Source organism: Pseudochaenichthys georgianus, chromosome 7 (assembly GCF_902827115.2).
Source record: "Pseudochaenichthys georgianus chromosome 7, fPseGeo1.2, whole genome shotgun sequence".
NCBI lineage: Eukaryota > Metazoa > Chordata > Actinopteri > Perciformes > Channichthyidae > Pseudochaenichthys > Pseudochaenichthys georgianus.
In genome coordinates, this window is record NC_047509.1 from 16,528,064 (window position 1) to 16,536,266 (window position 8,203).

Here is an 8,203-nt window from a genome sequence, read left to right on the forward strand (position 1 = left end):
CACTACAGTACACTACAGCCCTTACACTACACTACACTACTCTACACTACAGCGTCGATAGCGTCGAAAACTCCAATCTGCCTATTCACTTTCAATGGGGTGACGTCACGTAGCCTCGCTTTTTCGCCGAACTGAATTGTGGGTAGCAGAGCGGTCCGTCTCCACCGTCTCCGGCGTCAGAAGTTGAACAATGTTCAACTTCTGACGCCGGAGTAGCCAGCGCCAGCCAATCAAATCCCGATTCCCAAAATCTGACAGCTCAAGCCGTAGCCAATCAAACCGCGTCTAAACTGGGAGAGATATCGCGCCGTTCATTTCTATATTTCAAAAAAAGTCGGAGGAGAAACTAACTATCGCCGTAGCGAATCACCCGGTTTTGTATGACCAGACCCTCTTCACCTACCGGGATACAAACCGGAGGAACCAGGCATGGAGGGAGGTGGCAGAGACAGTGGGTGAAACTGGTAGGTTTTCGCCTGTTTGGGGAGTTTATATATATATTGCTCCCATAAAATCCCCGGGGTTTTTTGCTCTGTATGTCGGGGGCGGGAGATTCATGTGATTGGTTGTTGGTCGTGTTGCTTGAATAAAATCCCCAAGCTCCAGACACGCCCAGCTCCAATCTATTTTTGAAGCTGTAGTGTGGACGCTCCGTTAGTAGGCGGAGTCGGCCACTAACGGCTCGACAGTGACGTCAGAGTCTAACTCCCACCTTCTCCAAATAAGGGCAAAGAGGCGGTGCTGAGGCGGGACAGGGCGGGACCTGCTGCCACCGAGCGTGACGTTCCAGACCTAGCTCAGGCTAAGAAGCTAAGCTAACATGCTCTCAGTATTAAGCTAACAACCTATGCTAATAACACAGTCTATGCTAACAACCCAGCTTGCGGTCACTGCTCCTCGTTCCCGGCATATTCTGAAGGTAAGATACCCTGTAACTTTACAAAACTTGTCCTTTTGATTTAAATGTTCTTGAACCTACACTATACAATTGTTTTTTAAGTGCTTCACCGTTTTTCAAATATAAATGTCATTTGTAACTAAACTTTGTAAACTAGCAGAGATATGGCCAGTGTTGCGTTAATTAAATGTAATTAATGAAATATGACTGTAGAAAAAGAAAGGTGCTTTTATATTGATTAAACCATTTTTATTTCTTTCAGCATTAAGAAATAAGAAGATGGCAACCTCCTCCACGCCAAACTGCACAACCTGTAAATTGATGGTCCTGGCTTACTTTACATGACTTCAGATGGTTGACATTACACACAAACATACTATACATATATGTATATACATGTGTGCACAATTGTAGATAAACAGCACACAGTATATAAATATATATAAACTGTGTGCTGTTAATCGGTTTTGCTCTCTTGTTACTTTTAACCATACAGGTGTGATTTCATAGTTATTTTGTATGTTATTGTCAAAGGAACAAAATGAGCAACCCTTTATACTTAATTTGATTTTCCTCATTATCTGAAGCATTTGTTACTCTCATTTATTTTCCTCCCATAGTGACTGTATGGATAATCGGAGACAGCTATGTCCGGCGTGGAGCCCAGAGAGCTACAGAGACCATCAGCAGCAACCTTGGCCTCGACCTGAGGGTGTGCTGGTTCGGTTGGGGTGGACTGCGCTGGAGAGGTGTCCTCCCTTTCTTTTCCTACTCTCTGCGAGGAAGAGCAGTCCCGGATGTCCTCCTCATCCACTGTGGCGGCAATGACTTGGGGGATGTGCCCAGTGTTCAGTTGCTGAACGAGATGAAGGAGGACCTGCACCAGCTTCACCATCGGCACCCTGGCTTCAAGATCATGCTCTCCCAGAGGCGCCGGTGGAGGGCTGGTGCAAATCCTGTCAAAATTGACAAGGCCCGGAAGTTTGTTAACAGTGTTATGGCTACTTTTGTTCATAGCCTAAATGGTGCCATTGTTGACCACTCCAACATTAGACATGACAGTCCTGGGCTGTTTTTGCGAGATGGAGTTCATTTCACCCCTAGGGGAAATGATATTTTTTTTAAGTCACTAGCCAATTGCCTGAAAGACCACCTCCAAAGACTGTGAACTGCTAAAATGTCAGTATCACTGTCTTTGGATTTGGCCTTTAGAGTATGTATTCTAAGGCCCTTGCTAAGCCCAGACTGTCATGGCTAATGTTGAGTTAGATATTACATCTGTAGCCATAACACTGTTAACATGGCTGCTCTTCCTCTTCCCCACATCCCACCCCCCCCTCTTACCCCCATTAGACTCTGTAGCTCTCCAGGCCCATGCTGGGCATGGCTGTCTGTCAAACCTTTTATTTTATATTTGTTATGATGTTTTTTGTTATTTTATTTGTTAAAATAATTCTGTATTTATGTGAATATTGAAAATAAATTACATTCATATTTTCACTTCTTTTGTCTACTGCTTACTGAAAATGTTAGCTATCACATCCAAATGGGACTATCAAATGAAAGGATAAGCTTACCATACAATACAGAAAACATTACACATTAAGGCTCAAATCTTTTCCCAAGCCGGAGCAGTCTGAAAAGAGTCCCAAGTTTAAAAACACAAAATCTTGACAATGAATACTACGCTGTCATTTATCATGACAATGCAAACAACAAGAAGGTCTCCCCTAATCCCATGTATTTTGGCATCAATGTCATAAGCATACCATAGATTGTAATTATGAAGTGCAATACCCACAATCCCTACAGGGTCGTAACATCACAGAAGATAATACCTTTTAGAGAGTTTTGAAATTGTTCAGTATGCAGATAAATATTTGTTTTACAATAGAAACATTTTTCTCCATAAATGTTCCCACATGTTGTGAGCATCAACTTTAAATCTTTTGTCAACAAATAAAAAACATCTTAATTTCCTTTAGGACAACATTTTGTTTATAACACCACTACATTAACAATAAGCATAGGAAAATGATAAATGTCAACATTTAAGATTGTGCTTTTACTCTTTATTTAATCAGATCTATTTCACATTGAAAATGTGATAAACACACATTGAAAGTTACATCTTGCATTTTATGAAAAGTAAAGGTTTCGAATCATTTTATGACTTAAGTACACTAGAAAATAAATTAAAGATGTGCAACAACTGTATCAGTAATTAAAATGATATAACTTATGTACAGGGTTGGGAGGGCTACTTGCCAAAAACACAACCAGTAACTTCATGTGAGTATCAAGATATAAAAGTAATGTAACGTGATAACTTTATTTTTCTTTTGGATTACCTCAATATCAAATGCAATGCAAATAAACACTGAAGAGAAGAAATATTAATATGATTTTTTTACTTAAATGTATAATATAATACCATAAATCAGATTCAGGCAGTAGGTGTATAGATTCACAATTAAAGTATTAGCCTACAGAACAGTACGGCTTCCAGAGTAGAGATACCATTTGATCATTTTACAGCAAACACTATATGCTCTTTTTAGGTTTTGAATAAGATTGTAATCCTGAGTTTCCCTATTATTAAAAAAAGTAAAACTAATCTGATTACATATTTTCCTATGTAACTAAGGATTACACTTTCCTTTTTTTCTATACGATCTTGATTCGTGTTAGATGTAATCCATTACTGCCTAAGCCAATACAAATCATAACTTTTGGAAAATTGTCTCAAGTTATAAATGATGCCTTCAATCTCTTTCACGTGGAGAAGACATCCCATTGGCCGAAGCGTTGCAACTTCCCTCAAGCGTCCTACATGAAAGAAAGATCACATGTTAAAAATGTGTGCAGAAACTATTCAGTATGACCCGTCTTGGTTTAAAGCCCAAGTGTAAGAGTGAACAGAGGCGGAGTCTGCCTGTTTTCCAATTTGTTTTGTTTGATGGTTGCTGCTACCCAAACCAACATCCTCACAAGCATTGGCTGTTGGAATGTCATTATGCTCCACATGTGGAACAACAAAGGCTTCTTCAGGTGTGCCTTGTATCATAATGATATTGCTCTGATCAGCAGCAAGACTATTTTCACCTCTACCATGGTCGACATCTGCAACCTCCTCATTGCTGTTAACAGTCGAACTTGGACTGTCACTTACCTCGTCATTGCTACTCACCCTGCTTTTCCTTCTAGGCTGTTGTTCTTTGGTGAAATAGAAAATAGTGGGCACTGCAGTGTTTTTCAGGCATCTCCTTCCCTAATAAAAATAATAAACAAAAACACATCAAATAACTTTTTGAGGTCTGTAGATATTCAACTTTCTTTTGAATAATGTTGTTTTAAATGTAAGAGTGCATTATAAAAGACAATAGAGGGCCAACATGTTAACTATGCAGTTAATCCATTCAACAATTACGTGTTTCCAAGATTCAAGATTCCAAGATTTTTTTTTTACAGTGATAGCTGTTAAGATAAATAAGTTATAAGATGACAACAGATGAATGAATGTTGCTATTAAAATAATGTAAAAAAAGGTAATATAATTCATCTGTTTTTAACATAGAGTATGTGGGGGAAATGGCAATTCTCTATCTATGATAAAGAGTCTTTGCATAAATTGAAGAGAAATGTGATGGTTTGCAAAAAAAAATCGATTTCTATGTTTCTTTACTTAACTGGCTAAATCTTAATTTGGCCTTTAATCAAAAGAACATTACTCATCACTGATGTGCAAGCTGTGCCATAACAATTATTTAGCATTGTATGATGTATAACATGTATTTAATGAAAACCGACCCAAAGACAACAGGAGGGTTAATGCCATATTCACTTAATAACGCATGAACAACTTTCACAAATATTTCTATATAGTCTGTGTTGGTAAATGTAATCTAGGTTGCACATTTCCTGCTGAAATACATGCGTGAGCCTACCAAGTTACTGCGTGGCACTTTGGTTTTGATAAAACAGTGTAGTTCCACTATGTAAACGTTACATTCATAATCAAACGAGACAATATGCAAGATAAATAGCTATTTGTTGTTATTCTTAATGCTTGTCATTCACACGTTAAGAAAATAAAATAAGTACCGATACATAGCAGAACAATTGTGGCGATGTTCAGCTTAATAAGCCTTGTTCAACATCATTTCTTTAGCTAATACTATAGCAGGCTGCAGACGAACCAATTCCGCGTTTCGCTGCATTCCTTGATCTCCAGTTATAACGCCGGGCTCCGCCGCTGGCCAAAGCTAACGGAGCCGCAAAGGGCGAGCTACGGCTCCGGTTAGCTTCGGCGGCGGACTCCGGCGGCCACCACTGGGATAATTGGGTCCCCTTTTAACATTTGCTCCCATTTAGCATTATGGGCGTCATAGCCATAGACTATAAAAGTCTTACCCAAGGCTGAATGATAAACTAAACTGTATATATATATATATATATATATACACATGTATAAAGGGTTACGTCCTTAGCTGGCTAATAAGCTACATAACAAGCTAAGCTAACAAGCACACAAACACCTGCTAACGGGGGTTAACATATATAATATTATCATTTTACTCACCGAAAAAAGCTGAGAGTAGACTTCTTGGAAGTTCTGTTAGTACATTCAAGCGCACAGCACGACATCTTAATTGTCTGGTATTTGTAACAATATTCCCACAATCACCACGAACACGGCTAAAGCTAAAGGGTCAAGTACAGTACTTAGTACTATGACTAACTAACGTTGTAGCCTCTATGGTTGTAGCCTAGCAGAGTGGACAAGTTGCTGTTAGCTGACAGTGAGGCATGTACGTGTCCATCAACGTGACCACGCCCTAATTAATGCAAAAACTTTAAGACCTAATATAAATAAAAGGGTCGTGTTAGAAAACAATTCACTCACAGATCCATAATCATGAAGGTGGAATCTAACTATATCGATAATAAAAATGTATGGAGCCAGGGGTAGAAACATGTCTTTTTCTGCTGTAAAGTTGGGTATTTTAACATGGGGGTCTATAGAAATTGCTCCTTTCTGCAGCCATCGCCTATCGGCCAATATATGAACTGCAGTATGTGGCACTTCCGTATTGGCTTCCCGGCTGTTCCCCAGAGTTTGCCGCTTGATCGTGACCTATGATCGTGACACTTATTATATACATATGTATATATCTTTATATATATATATATATATATATATACGGACACCTTGTATTGTAGTTACTATCAGTACAGCCGCAGCGCCACTTTCCGAACAGGAAATGCACGCAAATACAAAATAAAATCGTACTGACACTTATTATATACATAAAGTATATATAGATATATATAAAAATAGGGACACCTTGTATTGTTTACTCTCAGTACAGCACCACTTTCCGAACAGGAAATGCACGCTGGACACAGGCCGTGGGGGGGACACCCGAGACCGGGCAATGTCCCCGAAGAAACCGGGTGAAATAGCCAAAAAAATAATAAAACCGGGGAAAAGTGAAAAAAAGTGTCTCGTGAGGAGGGCAGAGTCCCCTGTCAACTCCCGTTACATTCCTCCATGGTGTCATGTGAGCGAAAAACTTTTACGAGAACCAGGCTGGGGGGGTCAAAAGGGCTTGACCAAGGCCGACCCAAAGTGCACGGTGGTCGGACTCATCACCTCCGTGATGCCACCTCCGTGATGAGTCTCCATTGTGATTTGAAAACTTCCATCAAACGAGTCCTTCGGTGGACGGGAAAAAAACGCGTCAGAATCGTCACTTCCTGTACTGACAGTGGAGGTGTCCTGAGAGTGGAGGTCTGCACCGGCACTGTCCTGAGAGTGGAGGTCTGCAGGCAGGCAGGCTCCCATGCATAATGCAGCCTTTACCACTATGGAAAACTGCATTAATTGGAGTCTTTGCTCTAGGCGTAGTGTGTTCTCTGACAGCAATACGCCGGCCATAATGTCCCTGCACCCGCATAGCGCTCTCCTTTAGATAGCACTCCTTGCGGTTCATCCCTCTCATCTGCGCATGCCCACTAGCCACCTCCTTTACAGGAGCTACAGCTGGGACAGCGAATGGGGAATTTGTACGGTTAACATTGTGTGTAGCCTAAGTGTAGCATTTATGGAAACAAAAGATACTCTGAGGGTCTGAGCTCTCTTAATTACATCGTGTCAGCACCGGGCCCGGGTACAGGAGGGGTAATATCGTTCTTATTATACATCCATGGGTAATATGAGCGTTGTGGTTCAACGGTTCAACCGATCTGAATCGCTTTCTGAAGCAGTCACGTGGTATCGACAGGCAGCGAGGCTTCGTTTGTCATCGGTGACGTCACTGGTCCAAAACGATACAAGCCTCGATACATGCTTCACAAAAAGCTTCGGAGATTACTCGACACACGCTCCGAAGCCTCGGTGCAATACGTAACATCTCTACTTTTCTCTTCCCTCTCTCTGAACCATCTTCTGCTTGTAACATTACCGCACCATTTTAATTAAAGTACCCATTTGAACCTTCTCAGAGACTCCAGGCTGGGGGGGTCAAAAGGGCTTGACCAAGGCCGACCCAAAGTGCACGGTGGTCGGACTCATCACCTCCGTGATGCCACCTCCGTGATGAGTCTCCATTGTGATTTGAAAACTTCCATCAAACGAGTCCTTCGGTGGACGGGAAAAAAACGCGTCAGAATCGTCACTTCCTGTACTGACAGTGGAGGTGTCCTGAGAGTGGAGGTCTGCACCGGCACTGTCCTGAGAGTGGAGGTCTGCAGGCAGGCAGGCTCCCATGCATAATGCAGCCTTTACCACTATGGAAAACTGCATTAATTGGAGTCTTTGCTCTAGGCGTAGTGTGTTCTCTGACAGCAATACGCCGGCCATAATGTCCCTGCACCCGCATAGCGCTCTCCTTTAGATAGCACTCCTTGCGGTTCATCCCTCTCATCTGCGCATGCCCACTAGCCACCTCCTTTACAGGAGCTACAGCTGGGACAGCGAATGGGGAATTTGTACGGTTAACATTGTGTGTAGCCTAAGTGTAGCATTTATGGAAACAAAAGATACTCTGAGGGTCTGAGCTCTCTTAATTACATCGTGTCAGCACCGGGCCCGGGTACAGGAGGGGTAATATCGTTCTTATTATACATCCATGGGTAATATGAGCGTTGTGGTTCAACGGTTCAACCGATCTGAATCGCTTTCTGAAGCAGTCACGTGGTATCGACAGGCAGCGAGGCTTCGTTTGTCATCGGTGACGTCACTGGTCCAAAACGATACAAGCCTCGATACATGCTTCACAAAAAGCTTCGGAGATTACTCGA